This window comes from Adiantum capillus-veneris, chromosome 2 (assembly GCF_014529385.1).
Source record: "Adiantum capillus-veneris isolate H3 chromosome 2, ASM1452938v2, whole genome shotgun sequence".
NCBI classification, from domain to species: Eukaryota; Viridiplantae; Streptophyta; class Polypodiopsida; order Polypodiales; family Pteridaceae; genus Adiantum; species Adiantum capillus-veneris.
This window is the reverse complement of record NC_140932.1, coordinates 116,574,355-116,592,389: the sequence shown is the minus strand read 5'-3', so window position 1 is coordinate 116,592,389 and position 18,035 is coordinate 116,574,355. Positions and strand designations below refer to the sequence as shown.

Sequence of the window (18,035 nt, the reverse complement as noted above, 5' to 3'; positions counted from 1 at the left end):
AGACTGAGAGAGAGAGAGAGAGAGAGAGAGAGAGAGAGAGAGAGAAGACAATACGACACCAGAATGTTGTCAAACCCTCCTCCGAAGGCCCCACTCTCTATGGCGAGAGTGGTCTACTATTGAATGCACAAATCTCTACGATGCTTTGGACTTGCCGATGATGTTGACGACGATGAGACGGGCTGAAATCTGAAACGCTAATGGCTGAAATCTGCAAATCTTTATATGCTGAATTCCGACTCTATGTCGGTGACAATGGCGATAACGACGACTGAACCTGCAAACTTCGGTGGATCTGACCGTGCGGCGAGGATCTGCTGCGGGAAGGTGAGATCTGCGAGGTTTGGGGGTTCTACTACGGTGTCTAGAAGCTGAAAACTGAAAACGTTGATGCCTATGCTGGTTCTGACACTGAGAATCTGCAAAACGCTATGTTGCTCTACTGATCCAAAAACGCTAGGGCTGATCTGTGTCTGATGCAAAAACGCTGGGCTGAAACTGCTATAAAACGTTAGGTTGGTTCTGTGCTATGGTAACGCCAAGATCTGCAATCTGCAAAACGCCAGGTTGTCTTGTTGGCTAAAAAACGCCAGGTTGTCTTGTTGGCTGAAAAACGCTAGGTTGTCCTGCCGGGTCTTGCTTAGAAGATGCACTGCCAATTGCTGAAACTCTGCTACCTCTCCTTCCAGAAAGTGCTAGCGCTAGGTTTCTGCAAACCCACATCACTCCCGCAGGAGATCTAGTGGCCAATCTACCACCGTGAGACCTCTCCCTATCTCATCTTGGTTCATACTTGCAAACCCTAAAAACGCAAAAGAAAATCAGCCCTAATTTGACCACTTTTAGGGAGTGCGAACATGCAAAATTTCCTGTCTGTCCTGTGAAGAGGAACCCTCTTCCTTGGTGTCATCTGCCATGTCAACCATAGTGTAATTCCAAGTTCCTATACTCTATGTCTTCGCAAAAAACCAACCGAGGCTCACTTCTTGAGGAAAAAGTGATTCTGTCCCGGCAAAGGAACCAGGTGGACTTTGGCTTTCACCCAAAAATCTTTACTTTATAACTTTAGGGGACAAAGGAACTTCACGAATAAGCCTGTGACTGGAATTTAACACTTCAAGACAAACCACGGCCTGGCAGCTAGAGCGCTACCAAGCAGACAACGACACCCTGTTGGCCCCAAAGACTGGCGCCTCTTTCGGTATTCTTCTTATTATACTTGACAAAAACCTGTAAACTTCTACAAGCTGTCCCACTTTTATCGGGCTGAAATTCCTCTACTCCAACCCGATCTCGGCAACATAACCACAGTTTAAGTCTCCACGAACAAAATCCCAAGCAAACATTGACTTTCAACGCACTTTAGAGCACTTTGCGAAACCTGGCGAGAAATTGCAGCTCGTTGAATTCTTTGTTTTGCGCTCCGATCCACGTGCAGCTCACTTCTATGGATAGCCCTCGAGCTCTTGCACATGTAGGGTCACTTGCCCCTTGAATTAGATGAGATTCCTCGCGGGAAATCTCTCTAAATTATCATGTACAAGCACCCAATGATTTCCCGAGGCTCCCCTGGCAAATAAACGATCCGAACGCTTGCACCTAACCCTCACCAAGCTGTCCAAACATGTCCATGGCTGTAATTGCAGGTTTTTGACCCGATTTTGCCACCATAACGACGCAAAAATCCCTGTAGGTCAAAAATCCCTGTATGCTCCACTTTCCCTTGCGGTATGGAAGCTTTCCACTGAGCTGCAGGTCAATTTCAGCATGCTGCAATTTTATGTTTTGCCACTGTTAGGTGCCTACTGCCCTGTACACGCATCCCAAGGCCTTTCTGAGGCTCCCCTGGCAATTCCCTGCAGTTTAGATGCGAAACCCTAAACCTGCAAAAAAACACAGCAGACTGTAATTCTTTGTTTTGGACCGTTTCGAGCAAAGCGAGCACGCCTACGCGTGTCTCAGGTGCTCCCGCACGCAATGGGACAGTTTCCTTTCAAGTCGGACGAGTTTTCACACGAGAAAACTCTCCGTTTTCGCATTCCTTCGCGATAGAACAGTGCGTACCTGAAGGGGATTAGCAATTAGCTAATCCAGTTCCTTACAGAAGGCTCTTGCCTTGGCAAACGCGCATAAACCCATAAAGCTGTACATGGTCATCTGAGAAGCCCAACTAGTGGAGCATTACCATATGTGCAAAGGGGAGACAGAGAGATGCGCAAGAGTAAATCGTCGCGCTACATAGAGCAAGGGAGAAGGCAAGCTTTCCATTAAAGCTGTGAGCACCTGCACCCACTACTCACACACAGTGTAGCACCCCCCTATGAACAAAAATCAGCCTCCACTCTCAAATTGGGCGCCCCCAACTGAGATGAGACTAACAGATTCGCCTGGAGCCGCCATGTGTCCCTTATGCCTCTTTTGAGTTAATTTCCTAGTACCCACCAAAGTGTCATGAGGGGCCTAAATGACTTTGATCTGAGCCTAGACACCCTTTTACTGCTCGGATTCCAGTGCCAATTACCCCGACCAACTCGTGGTGACCTGCCCTTCCCGACTACGGGTGAAACTCTGGGCCGTCGGCCGTTTCACACTGGCCATACAATGTCCGACCATTTGCAACTTCAAAAAGAGGGTCCCAAAAATTAAACAAAAATCATCGGCAAGAAACCAACAACTCAAGTTAGCAATTGCCAAGTCCTCGTGACATACTGCCCTCTTAAAATCACAAACGTCCTCGATTGCATGCCATATATACATGCCATAGATGATTTACTGTGGTAAGCACCCTTTTATCATCGCATGTATCCGAAAGAAAGACTATCAAAACACGTGTACAAATGACTTAATGAGACCTTCATACTTTTGTCAAACAATGTACACTGCTATTGCACTGAATCATGAGTACATTTGATGTGCTAGCTCTATCATTACCCCTCCTTTGCAGACGTTGGGTTGGGCATACATAGGCTGTAACCCAAAAGCCTCCAGGTAAAGCTCCAATACATTTGGTGACTCTGATAGTTCATGCTCTTCCATCCAATTTGCATCCATAGGTGGATAGTTCTTGAACTTCACCAAATAGCATCTTGCAACCTGTCCCTTAACTTTTACGTGTGCAAAAGGCTCTTGCCTCTGCAAACGAGCATAATTCCACAATACTGTGACGTACCACCCATGACCAAGCTCAAATTTCAAGATGATTTACCAATGCGTCATAGAATCCAAGCAATCGCCTCAGAGAATCGGCGAGCAGCGTGTCACCTGGCAAACGCACATCACTCCCGCACCAGATCTAGTGGCCAATCTACCACCGTGAGACCTCTCCCTATCTCATCTTGGTTCATATTTGCAAACCCTAAAAACGCACTAGAAAATCAGCCCTAATTTGACCACTTTTAGGCAGGGCGAACATGCGGAATTTCCTGTCCATAACTACAGTAGAAGTCTCCACGGGCAAAATCCCAAGCAAACATTGACTTTCCACGCACTTTAGAGAACTTTGCAAAACCAGGCGAGAAATTGCAGCTCACTAAATTCTCTGTTTTGCACTCCGATCCGTGTGCAGATTACTTCTAGGGATAGCTCTCGAGCTCTCGCACCTGTAGGGTCACTTGCCCCATGAATTAGAGGAGATTCCTCAAGGGAAATCTCTCTAAATTATCATGTACAAGCACCCAAGGCTCCCCTGGCAAATAAACGATCGAAACGCTTGCACCTAACCCTCACCAAGCTGTCCAAACCTGTGCATGGCTGTAATTGCAAGTTTTTCACCCGATTTCGCCAACATAACAACGCAAAAATCCCTCTAGGTCAAAAGTACACGTCAAGGACACTTTCCCTTGCAGTATGGAAGAGCTGCATGTTAATTTCAGCATGCTGTAATTTTATGTTTTGCCATTGTTAGGTGCCTACTGCCCTCTACACGCATCCAAAGGCCTTTCCGAGGCTCCCCTGGCAATTCCCTGCAGTTTAGGTGTGAAACCCTAAACCTGCAGGAAAACACAACAGGCTTTAATTCTCCGTTTTGGACCGTTTCGAGCGGAGCGAGCACGGCTACGAGTGTCTCATGTGCTCCCGCACGCAATGGGACAGTTCCCTTTCAAATCGGACGAGTTTTCACGCGACAAAACTCTTCGTTTTCGCATTCCTTCGCGATGGAACTGTGTGTACCTAATCCGATTCCTGTACAGAAGGCTCTTGCCTTGGCAAACACGCATAAACCCCCAGAACTGTACATGGTCATCTGTGAAGTCCAACTAGTGGAGCATTACCATATGTGCAAAGGGGAGAGAGAGAGAGAGAGAGATGCACGAGAGCAAATCGTCGCGCTACATAGAGCAAGGGAGAAGGCAAGCTTTCCATTAAAGCTGTGAGCACTTGCACCCACTACTCACACACACTGTAGCACCCCCCTATGAACAATAATCAGCCTCCACTCTCAAATTGGGCTCCCTCAGCTGGGATGAGACTGGCAGATTCGCTTGGAGCCGCCATGTGTCCCTTATGCCTCTTTTGAGTTAATTTCCTAGTACCCACCAACTTATAAGTGTCCTGAGGGGCCTAAATGACTTTGAATTGAGCATAGACACCCTTTTACTGCTCGTATTCCAGTGCCAATTGCCCCGACCAACTCGTGGTGACCTTCCCATCCAGACTGCGGGTGAAACTCTCGGTCGTCGGCGGTCATTTCACACTGGCCATACAATGTCCGACCATTTGCAACTTCAAAAAGAGGGTCCCAAAAATTAAACAAAAGTCATCGGCAAGAAACCAACAACTCAAGTTCGCAATTGCCAAGTCCTCGTGACATACCGCCCTCTTAAAATCGCAAACATCCTCGATTGCGTGCCATATATACATGCCATAGATGATTTACTGTGGTAAGCACCCTTTTATCATCGCATGTGTCCGCAAGAAAGACTGTCAAAACATGTGTACAAATGACTTAATGAGACCTTCATACTTTTGTCAAACAATGTACATTGCTATTGCACTGTAACCATGAGTACATTTGATGTGCTAGCTCTATCATTATCCCTCCTTTGCAGACGTTGGGTTGGGGCATACATAGGCTGTAACCCAAAGGCCTCGAGGTAAAGCTGCAAAACATTTGGTGACTCTGATAGTTCATGCTCTTCCATCCACTTTACATCCATAGGTGGATAGTTCTTAAACTTCACCAAATAGCATCTTGAACCTGTCCCTTAACTTTTACGAGTGCAAAAGGCTCTTGCCTCTGCAAACGAGCATAATTCCACAATACTGTGACGTACCACCCACGACCAACTTAGCTCAAATTTCGAGATGATTTACCAATGCGTCATAAAATCCAAGCAATCGCCTCAGAGAATCGACGAGGAGCGTGTCACCTGGCAGACCAACATCACTCCCGCAGGAGATCTAGTGGCTAATCTACCACCGTGAGACCTCTCCCTATCTCATCTTGGTTCATACTTGCAAACCCTAAAAACATAGCAGAAAATTAGCCCTAATTTGATCACTTTTAGATAGGGCGAACATGCGGAATTTCCAATCTGTCCTTTGAAGAGGAACCCTCTTCCCTCGTGTCATCTGCCGTGTCAGCCATAGTGTAATTCCAATTTCCTATACTCTATGTCTTCGCAACAAACCAGCCGAGGCTCGCTTCTTTAGGAAAGAGTGATTCTGTCCCGGAAACGGAACCATGAAACCGGCCCGTGGGGCGGTAGACTTTGGCTTTCACCCGAAATTCTTTACTTTACAACTTTAGGACACAAAGGAACTTCACGAATGAACCTGTGACTGGAATTCAACACTTCAAGACAAACCACGGCCTAGCAGCTAGAGCGCTACCAAGCAGACAACGACACCCTGTTGGTCCCAAAGACTGGCGCCCCTTCTGGTATTTCTTTATTCTTATTATATTTGAGAAAAACTTGTAAACTTCTACAAGCTGTCCCACTTTTATCGGGCTGAAATTCTTCTACTCCAACCCGATTTTGGCAACATAACCACAGTAGAAGTCTCCACGGACAAAATCCCAAGCAAACATTACCTTTCCACGCACTCAAGAGCATATGCCTTCATAAGTTCAGAAAAGTCTGAACTCACGAATTATAAGAGGGAATAAAGTACTCATAGAACTATAAAAGCAAGGGACGTAAGAAAAGAAAAGAAAAACAAAAACAAACTAACTAACTAACTAAATCACTTTGTTTGCTACGAAACAAAACTAAATAAAATAAAACATTATTAACTTAAAAATGTTTTTAGAAAAGGCATGTGTAAAATAAGTTGACGCAACTTACTTGGTTTAGAACAAGTACTCAACTTTAAGCAAAAAAGAATAAGACATCTTAAAAACTTAATCCTAGAAATCAAACTTCACACAACAACTTCTAACGGAAACATTCTTAAGTCCTCAAGTAAGCTAAATACGAAAATCAAAAAATGAATACTACTACAAACCTACGAAGAGCAAAGAACCAAACTCGACAATATGTGATCTCAACTTCGCTGCTTGTCCAAACAGGAAGAATAAGATTATCACCTTTATCATGCATAGCTTGGACAACAGCTATGACATCCCAACTCACGTCGTCAGTGCCCAAGAGTAGGTGCAGGTTTATATAGAGGTCATTCATGCTTTGAGCGTACTCTACAAAACCAACGAGCTGAGTTTCTATCACCTCCGGAGGTGATGGGCATACTCAGCCATGATAAAGGCTAGCATTTGTCAAGCTATAGTAAAAATACTAGAAGTGCTAAAGATCAAAACAACAACTCAAGGTATTATTAAGTCAAACAATAAGTGGGCTTTTTAGCTCCCCACTTCTATTGAATTTACTACTGATTATCTTGAACATTCCAAAGGAAGAAACATTAAAAATAAACTTACTACGATGCAAAAATGAACGAACATTTTTCATGATTCTTTTGAATGAGTATCCTTTTTCAACTAGTAAAGAAATAAGATGGCAAGATTGAACAAAAGCAGATTTACTAGAACAAAGACGAGAAAATCTAAATAGTTGAGAGCAAATGACACCGTACTTAGCTAAAAGAGAAATGTTCGAAGAAATGTGAGGCATATGGATGATATTTAGATTGGCATATTCTAGTTCAAGGCGCTTATCATAGATATCTACTTCTGATACCAAGGGAGTCTGCAAAATCTTAAGGTCCAAAAAGGCACAACGATCACTATTTGTGGTATAGTGAGTTCACAAAACTCCTTGGGATAAATTCCTCCGCCTACAGAACTCGAATTCAAGTTCAAAAAATCTTGAAAAGAAGGAACGACAGGGACAAAAAGATCATCTACAAAGCATCTTACATTGCATAACTTGTGCAAAAATATTGGGAAAGTGTTAGCAAGGACAAGACGCTCCATAAAATCAAACTCATAAGTAAAAAGATAGAAATTAGCAAGAAAAACAACACAATTGGTGCCCATAGGGATACCAATTGTTTGCTTGAAAAGAGAGTCACCGATGGTTATATATAAATTGTCCAAAAAAAAATATAACCAAGATATGATGTCAATGTCATCTACAATCCTGGTGAATCTCTTTCTTCCTTTGTCTACATCTACATTCTTACTTTTCAACCATAAGAAGTCAAAGTTCAAGGCTGACTTTTCTACTAGCAATGCCTTCTACCTATCCTTCTCAAGCTTATACGCAAAAACTTTTGAAATAAGAGATTTGACTCTAAATTTAAGGTCCTCCAAATTTAGCTTCGTGTATAGCGTAGTGAAGTCAAAAGTTTGGAGACATAAAGGAGAAGATTTCTCCTTAAGGCTTCTTGAAGAGTTCAAAAACTTTAAAACAGGAATCACACCTACTGAATCATTTAAAATCCAACTTGAATCGGTAGGTACGTCTGCTTCCTTTAGCATATTATTCCACAATTCATTTACGCTAGGTAAAATAGCTTTGAAACAATAACTAAGCCATTTGGAAACCTCGGTCAAAGAGGTGTTACAAGAAGCAGCTATAAATCTAGGCTTCATAGGGTTCTTGTGGAACTTCCAAACGGTATATAAAAAAGGTAATTTAGGCTGGCACTTGAAACCAAAAGACTTACAAAAATCTTGATGTTTCAAGATAACCTCTTGAATTGAAAGATCACAATCATTGTACGTCTGAGAGTTTACTTCACCTAACAAACATTCTAAATAGAACTTTTTGCACGTAACAACAAAGTTATTAGAGCACTTATCTACGTAAGAGATTACAAAATCACGATGAAATTTCCTAAGAGCATCACGATCAGAAGAAGATAAGCTATCCCTTCCTGAAGAAACGTTCCGAGAGAAAGATACTAATTTCAAAGAAGCTTTCTTGAGGACTACAGACTTCCAATGGGTAAAAATACCTTCAACTCCTAAAGACTCCTCAAACTTTACTACGAAACTAGAAATTCCTTTTTCTATGGCTTTGAGAAGGCAAGAGTCGGTTGAGGAAGGGAGCCTATATTTAGTACCTCTTGAGAAAAGGTCTTTCAAGGAATCCGAAGGAAGGATAGAACAATCGGCAGTAACTACATGACCCAAAGCTCCATTTACGTAAGAAGAAAAGGCAGTTTTACTACAAGGACAATCAACACTTGAGATTGCTAGCCTTTTTTGCTTTTTTAGATTACGTCCTATGTCACTATAGTTGAAAGATTTTTGTCCTAAAGTTTTCACATATTTGAAAGCTACGACGGGATGGTTCCATACCTTTCTCACACAAGGAGGGAGAGCATCCAAAGCTTCTTGAGATCTCAAAATAGAGCTTAATCCAATCTTGTCTAAGTCAGGGGAGGTAAAGATAGTTATCAACAAATCTTTCTTTCCAACCAAAGGGATTTTTCAGACTAGGACACTTGGACTTCAAAAATTTTCCTAACAGTACTCGAAGTTGAATGCTATGAGACTTTCTTAGCTCCAAATCTTCGTAAGAGTAGTTCTTAAGGGTATACAAGAGCTTAAAATAGGATCCTTATATTATACCTTTCAAATAATTTGTAAGAAAAAGAACCCAATTCCATGGCTATAGATAGGTAAACCAATCTCCGTTTGAAATCTCTATAAGCAAAAATTCTATGGTTAGAAGGGTCATTACTCTCATTTTTAGAGATTGAAGCCCTAAGGAGCCCTTGTACTCTACTAGAAATAGTGTTGTGCAAAACAACTCGATTGATTTCAGGGATAGAAGGTGAATCTGAACAAGAACCTTTAGGAATCCAAGTTCTTTTAAACTGTCTTGAAGGGAGAACTAACTCGGGTTTGGGATGCCTTCGCCAAAGCATAGGTTTCTTATGGTAAATTGTCTTATTTTTATGTAAAGAAAACTTTCCTTCCAAGTTGAAACCTTTAGGGAAAAAAGTACGCAAAGTTCTCATCCAAAACAACTCTCGAGGCCACGCAGATTTATAGAACTCTTTAGAGTTTCTAAAATTACCCTCTATGTGCTCAATGGGAAAACAACGGAAAGACTCAAAGCCATGTTTTGCTATTGCCGCATACAAGGGTTTCACACTTTCACGTACGGTACTCTTACTTTGAACTTTTCTCGCTTCTCTTACAAAACCTGGCGAGAAATTTTAGCTCGCTAAATTCTCTGTTTTGCGCTCCGAACCTCGTGTAGATCATTTATGTGGATAGCCCTCGAGCTCCCGCCCCTGTAGGGTCACTTGCCCCTTGAATTAAACGAGAATTCTCGCGGGAAATCTCTCTAAATTATCATGTACAAGCGCCCAATGCTTTCCCAAGGCTCCCTTGGCAAATAAATGATCCGAACGCTTGCACTTAACCCTCAACAAGCTGTCCAAACCTGTCCATGGCTGTAATTGCACGTTTTTGACCCGATTTCGCTAGCATAACGACGCAAATATCCCCCGTAGGTGTGATTCTGTCCCAGCAAGGGAGAAGGCAAGCTTTCCATTAAAGCTGTGAGCACCTGTTGAAACCGGCCCGTAGGGCGGTAGGCGTTGGCTTTCACCCGAAATTCTTTACTTTAGACACACACACAGAGCACTTTGCAAAGAGAACCTGCGACGAGAATTAACACTTAATCACACACACGGCTCGGAAGCTAGAATGCTCCGAGCAGACGCCGACAACCTGTAGGCCCCAAAATTGGCGCCCCTTTCGGTATTTCTTTATTCTTTAGGAGGGTAAATTACAAGGAAAGGTCCTAGGAATCCTTCACGTGTATCCACCTAAATACCATTTGATTTGGCCAAATTTCGACAGCATAACAGCCCCAAAACTTGCGCGAAACCAATTTCCCTGCTGGAACTCGCTTACACTGTCGTATACCCTCTGATTCCTGTCCAAAAACAGTAAATTCAGCACGCTGTATTTACTGGTTTTTGCCCTGTTTTCAGCCCCAAACAGTCCCCTAACTGTCCTCTGCCAGTGGGGCACGATTCCCAATGGTCCTGGCGTCCGTACGGCTGAAAAACAGTGAATTTACAGCGCATACACAGCGCTGATTTTGCACCTGTACGGTGAGGTTATGACCCTCACCAGTGCCTGCTTTGGAGCAGCAGTTAGCTACCCCTGTTCCTGCTCAAGGAGGCTCTTGCCTCAGCACAAAAGCATGAACCCACACAACTGTACATCAGTCAAATGAGTAGCCCTCTTGTGGGGCATCACATAACTGCACGTAGGGGAGAGAGAGAGCAGTGTGTAGTGTGCAGGGCATCACTCCTAGCACCACACTGTACATGAGAGGGAAAGAAAGCACTCCATAGCTCTTAACCTGTGACAGGTTGCAAATGAGGCCTCTCCCATCATAAAAATCAGCGCCCATTTTTCTGCAAGAGGCAAGTGCATGAAAAGTTGACACTTGGCGCATTTACAAGCATTTTCCCGTTTCGGGTTCGCCGCTTAAAAATATCCTGACCGGTTCCCAGTTGACTTCGCTTGTAAAACCATATCCGTAACCTGTTGCTGTTCGCGGAGATAAAATGTTTCCCCTAGTCACCGGATAATGACCAACACATTCACGCCCAAAATAGCAGTCCCTAAATTTTAGGAGATGCTTCCGTTGGGCTCCCACTGGTCTTCTGACCATCTATCCTCATTGGGACCGCATCCAAAAATGCAATGTGGCCCAACTGTCGGATATTTTTTGTTGGTAGTCCCACCTTGACTTTACGCCTTAATTGAGTTCACTTCCTAGTATCCACCAACTTACTAAGTGCGACGGGGGGACCTATATGATCTTGCTCTGAGCCTAGACATCCTCTTACCATACGAATTCCAGTGCCGACCACTTCCCGTCTGCGGGTGAATCAACCGTTCACATTGGCCATACAATGTCCAACCGTTTGCTACTTCAAAAAGAGGGTCTTAAACAAATAAAATAAACCCCATTGGAAAGAAACCAACAACCAAGGTTAGCAGTTGCCACATCTCTGTGACATGGTTAATAACTGCCACGTCCTCGTGACATACCCCCCTCTTGAAATCGCAAACGTCCTCGATTGCATACCATAAATACACGCCATTGATGATCTTGTGCTATTAACACTCTTTTATCATCGCATGTATCTGCAAGAAAGGTCGTAACATACATAGATACAAATGACTTAATGAGGCCTTCATACTTTTGCCATTTCCATCTATGGCATTGAATTCATATGTACATTTGATGTACTAGCTCTATCATTACCCCTCCTTTGCACACGCTGGGTTGGGGCATAAGTGTGGGGGAGCAGGAGAGAGAGCCCACTTGCTGTCCTATGCAATGAGAGTGAAGGAGAAGAGGAGAGAAGCACTGTAGAAGCACACGCAGAGAAGAACGTGAGAGAGAGAGAGAGCTCGTTGAAATCTGGAAAAAGCCACGCTATGCATTTTGGGCTTCATATTTGAGTATATGAGTAAGTGACTAGGGGGCCATTCACACTTGGGCCCCCTCACTTATAAGTCTTATTAACTTATAAGTTATAAGTACAAGGCACTTAGGCCTTTATTCCCTAACATGAAGCTCGGCAATGTACCTTGGGAGATCAAAGAATCAGCTAACTATGATATAACAGCTGATCATGCACTTACTCATCCAACACCCATCATCTGACGGCAATATGCAAACCGCTCTGCTGGAAGACTCTTGGTCAAAAGATCTGCAGGATTGTCATCTATGTGCACCTTGACAAGTGTAATGCTCTTGTCATCAAGCACACTCCTGATAAAATGATACTTCACCTCTATGTGCTTTGTCTTGGCATGAAAAACAGGATTCCTTGCAAGCATAATAGCACTCTGACTATCACAGTGTAGCACAGGAACCGGTGACTTAATGCCAAGCTCTTCTACCAAACGCATGAGCCACAAAGCTTCTTTGCATGCCTCAGTGGCAGCCACATACTCAGCCTCAGTGGTAGACAAAGCAACACATTTTTGCAGTCTAGAAATCCAAGAAACTGCACCTCCTATGAATGTAAACACATATCTAGAGGTAGACTTCCTGCAATCTGGATGTCCAGCAAAATCTGCATCTGTAAAGCCATGCACAGATGTCTCACTCTTCCCAAAACAAATGCACAAGTCTTTAGTGCCTTTCAAGTATCTCAAGATACACTTCACTGCTTCCCAATGCTTTTTGCCAGGATTGCTCAGGTACCTGCTTACCACTCCCACCGCAAATGCAATGTCCGGACGTGTAGCAACCATAGCATACATCAAACTGCCAACGGCTGATGCATAAGGAATCTTGGCCATTTCAGCCCGCATATCATCTGTGTTTGGGCAGTCATGTGCAATCAGTTTTACATATGGAGGCAGCGGAGTACCAAGTGCCTTTCCCCCATCCATATGAAAACGATGTAGCACCTTATTGACATAATCTCGTTGAGATAGATACAGACGCCTGTTGATCCTATCTCGAGAGATACGCATGCCCAAAATATGATTAGCATTACAAAGATCCTTCATGTCAAAGCGATTCTTTAAGCTTTGCTGTAGTGCATCCAACTCCGTGACATTGTTACCCGCAATAAGCATGTCATCAACATACAAAATCAGCAATAGAAGAGATCCATCACTTGCCGTTTTGATATACAAACAGTGATCAGAATTACTTCTTTTGTATCCTTGAGACCTCATGAATGTATCAAACTTGTGATACCATGCACGGGGAGACTGTTTCAAACCATACAAGCTCTTCAAGAGTCTACATACTTTCTTCTCTTGCCCGTTTGACACAAAACCTTCTGGCTGCATCATATAGATCATCTCAAGCAAATCGCCATGCAAAAACGCTGTTTTGACATCCATTTGCTTTAACTCCATATCTTCAGAAGCAACCAGGCCTAAAACAAGACGTAATGTGGCAAGCTTTACAACAGGAGAAAAAATCTCATCAAAATCAACACCATGCTTTTGCTTGTACCCTTTAGCAACCAAACGTGCCTTGTACTTAGAAGAAGCATCAGATGTGACCTTGGTCTTGTAAACCCATTTACATGGCAGAGCCTTATGCCCTTTAGGCAAATCAACCAAGTCCCATGTATGGTTTTTCTCCAAAGACTGCATTTCCGAAACCATTGCTTTGAACCATTTCTTACTGTCTTCCCGTTGCATAGCCTCTTTATAGCAAGACGGCTCACCACAATCAGTAAGCATGACATAGTCCAAAGACGGTTCATATCTATCGGGGGGCCTTGTCACCCGAGTAGACCTGCGCACCCAATGATCCATAACAGGTGGATTTTCAGCCTGTAAACCATCAAAAACAGCAGGCTGTTCAGCCGGCTGCATCGCAACAACGGACGGTCTAGGAGCATCAACCTGTTCCCCTACCTGTGGTGCATCAATGGCAACTTGTTGGGGCTGATTTTCAGCAGCTAATGGCTGATTTTCAGCACCATTTTCAGCATGTAAAGGCTGCTGAACATTGGGCCTTCTTGGCTGTCCATATGTAACATCTTCACGAAAAACAACCCGGCGCACTTCCTCGACCTTTGTGGGCTGTTTGTGCATGCAATTCTCATTGAAGATGACATCATTGCTGCGTATGATTTTCCGTAATGCGGGATCCCATAATCTATACCCCATTTCACATCACCTCCTCACCATATCCTAGGAAAATGCATTTATGAGACTTTGGTTAGTTTGGTGCGCAGTTCACTCCGGATGTGAACATAGGCCTCACAACCAAACACTCTTAAATGTGCATATGAGGGTGGCTTGCCAGACCACACCTCCTCAGGCACCTTTCCACCCAAAGCCTTGCTAGGTGAGCGATTAATCAAGTGAATAGCTGTTTGCACAGCTTCTGCCCAAAAACCATGAGGTAATGCAGCATGTGACAGCATACTCCGAACTTTCTCTTGGATAGTCCGGTTCAACCTCTCTGCAACTCCATTCTGAGAGGGATTAAAAGGAGCCGTGAGCTCTCTTTTAATACCTTTAGTAGCACAAAAGTCAATAAATGCTTTTGATACATACTCCCCCCCATTGTCTGAGCGCAAAGACCTAAGCTTCTTGTCAGTTTGATTCTCAACAAACGCAAGAAACTTCTTGAAAGTATCCAAAACATCGCTTTTAGCACGTATTGGATACACCCACACCTTACGTGTAGCATCATCGATAAACGAGACAAAATATTTCTTTCCCCCCTAAGGACAACTGTGGCATTTCACATACATCGGAATGCACTAAGTCTAACCTGTCAAACTTCAAAGAAAGAGACCTTTTGTGCGGTGTTTGACTGTGCTTACCATAAATACAGTGCTCACAATGAGAAAAATCAGCATACCTCAAACACGGCAAATAACCACAACGAGACAGAGTTTCCATTCCTCTTTTACTCATGTGTCCCAACCGGCCATGCCACAAAGAAACACTTGGCTGCTCGGTTACGGCGACAACATGGTCACGCACACTAGATACATGCAAAGGATACAAAGTGTCCGATTTACAACCCTTGGCTACAATCCGGGCCCCTTTACAAATTTTCCACTTACTATCACCAAAAGTGGTGTGATAGCCTGCATCATCTAGCTGCCCTGTACTAATCAAACTCTTCTTGAGTTGTGGCACATGACGCACTTTGTGCAAAACAAAAGTCATACCATCAGCAAAGGAAAACTGGACACTGCCAATACCTGCAATGTCACATGCATAGTTGTCTCCCAAATAAACAGTGCCCTGCACCTCACCTGAGTACTGTGTAAACCAATCCCTATGAGGTGTTACATGAAAGGAGGCACCTGAATCAAGAATCCAAGTATGCATGTCCACATCAGAACCCATAGCAAGGGTATGTGCATCCACAGAAGAGGCATTGAGTACATCAGTGCTGCTGTCACTGTCACAACTACTAGCAACATTGATTTCCTCAATCAACACAGTGCTCTTCTTGGCATTTCCCTTGTCCTTTGCATCAGTTTCAGCACCCTTGTTCTTCTCTTTCTTCCACTCATAGCATTCCCGTTTATAATGCCCTTTCTTTCCACAATGATGACACACAACATCTTTCCTACGAGATTTGTTGCGTGCCCTGTCCTTACTGTCAGATTTCTCCCTCTGTTGAGACCTGCCTCTCAAGTCGTACATACATACCCTACCTGTGAAGCAGCAGAGTGGTGTAAGTCTAACACCCCCTCTCAGCACCGGATGCTGAACAAACCGCATGAAGCCAAAGATGTGAGGCAAATGATGATGTCTGGTGCAATGTCCAGTGAAGGACAATACTCCGACGAACTCCGCGAGTGTAGCAGGCTGTAGCAGTATGGGGTGTCCCAACCTTCGAGAGATCTCCATGGTAAAGTGCCGTCACGAACAATGTAGCAAATTGTTGTACTCCGCCGATACAAGATGAAGATATGCGTGAGGGTCTCGAACTGAGTGTGAAAACATCTCCTTGTCGTGAAAGAAGTGCCAATAGACCTGCAAGTGTCGTGCCCAATAGGATATGTGGTGTCTATAGTCAAAACGTCTGGAGAAAATGGGGAAGCCCAGGCACTGTCACGAGAATGATCGGAAGCCTATCAATGCATGAACCTGCAACCCACTGTGGCAGGTGGCTAAGCTATGTAAAACTCCAAGAAGACCAGATGTAGCAATTTGCATCGTAAACGTCCTCCGAAACAAGTAAAGCCAGCTAAACAGTTTGCACTGTAGAAGCTACCATAAGCCACAGCAGTCACCGAGAGACCGCACGGACCACATCCAGATGGTGTCCTGTCAGTAGGTAGGGTAATCTAAGATGAGGGGAAAAACTAGACTCAACGGTCTGCGTTGTGAAGGACCTTTGAGAAGAGGTGTGGTCAGACCAAGCTGTCTGCACCGTAATCATCCTCCTGTATGAAGAAGGGAAGCCAGATTGAGCAGTCTGCGCTGTGAATAATCTCTAAGAAGAGGAAAGGCCAAACAAATCTGTCTGCGCCTCTTGCCAGTATCTCCTACCTCCAATCCTCCAGTGTCAACCAAAACAAAAATCTGCGCCAACAACGCCACCAAACCGCATCTCGATGTGGCTCTCAATGTGAATGAGCTGGGAGTGGCCCACTGCCCAGGTCGGGGGATAAGTTTGTTGTAAGAATACGGAGGGTGAGTGTAAAAAACTCTGAAGGTAGCAATCCATGTAACAGACTTGGACACTCCAAGTCAAGAATCTACCACGACAACACCAAATAACCACTTCAAAACAGTTCAAAGTTCACAATTTATTCGACACTGGCCCGGCGAAGTTCCGTGCCTAGAGATATTGGCCCCAAAGATTGGCGCCCCTTTCGGTATTTCTTTTTGTATTAATCTGAGTTCAAAGTACAAGAGTGCGGGCAGACACTCACACTCAAACTCTGCGTCCAGATGCTCTAAGTTGTGAGAGGCCAGCCCGTTTATTTAAAGCTTACATGGGATGCCAAAAGCAAAGCCCCAAAAGCTGAAAATCAAAAGCTCAAAAGCTTTGTAAAAATAAAGCAAGAATTTTTCTCTCTCTCTCTCTCTCTCTCTCTCTCTCTCTCTCTCTCTCTCTCTCTCTCTCTCTCTCTCTCTCTCTCTCTCTCTCTCTCTCTCTCTCTCTCTCTCTCGCTAAAATAAAGCAAAGAGACTTTTTTCTCTCTCCCCCATCAATTGCGTAGAAAAAGCAGTTCCAAAAAGCTGCCAAAAACTGCCAAAAATTTCTGCCGCGTTTTGCGGGCTGCCACGTCAGCAAGTGTACGGAAATTCCGCGTTTCACGGGCTGCCACGTGTCATCTCTACAGTTAGGGTTTCTGCAATTAGGGTTCTACAGCGGGCAGCCACGTCATCACTTTGTGACAATCCAAATGATCAGAAGTGTAGAAGAGCAACTGCACTACCATCCAAGCCAGTCTCCGGGTGACTCCGGATGTAGTCGCGGGTTCCCTAATCTCCCACATCTTGCGGGTAAACTCTCCAAGAGAGTCCAAAGCACTAAAGTCCCACTCCAACCTGTAAATCCAAGCAATAAACCTGTTCAAGAAGAGATCCGAGATCCTCTCCCTAAGTACATGTAGATGCTCTTGTGTAAGCAAGTGATCTGACGTGTTGAGGTCAAGTGGTAAGTGTCTGCCCACCCAAGATGGTGGTGTCTTCTCTGGGAATGTCGGAATCTTATATGCCATGAGCATGGCCATATCTCGTGTGAACTCCTCTGATGAGTGCATAGGTGTGTCCATAGCAAGCCACAAGTCACCACCCCCTCTGGAGTGTGCAACCACCGAATGATGGTTGGAATGAATGGGTCTCCCAAGGATCATACGCCCGTTGATGATCAAGCCGATGTCGAAGATACCGTGTACTGCAGCAGTCGCTGAGAGACCACATGGACCACCACCGAATGGTTCCTGGCAGGAGGTAACTTCATCCTCTGTCGAAAATGAAAACCATGAGTCTGCTGTCCACCCAAAAACGCAACTGCGAGGTGATGAAAACGCTGCTGTCCAGCGATTTCCAGGGTGCTCGTACGCTCCCAGCAGGGTCCAGAGCGGTGCAGGGGGTCAGGGGAGGGTGGGGAATCAATGTCACAACCCCAGGTGGTCTGAAAACAGAGAAAAAAACAGCAGTTGGTTAATGGCTGAAATCTGTAGCA

The 18,035-nt window shown here is 44.3% G+C and overlaps 1 protein-coding gene across 4 annotated transcripts in view; it reads right to left on the bottom strand.

Moving 5' to 3' along the window:
* Positions 1-18,035, bottom strand: part of LOC147463443 (WAT1-related protein At4g19185-like) — an 81,907-nt gene that overhangs the window by 25,742 nt on the left and 38,130 nt on the right. The gene's annotated exons all lie outside the window — the stretch shown is intronic.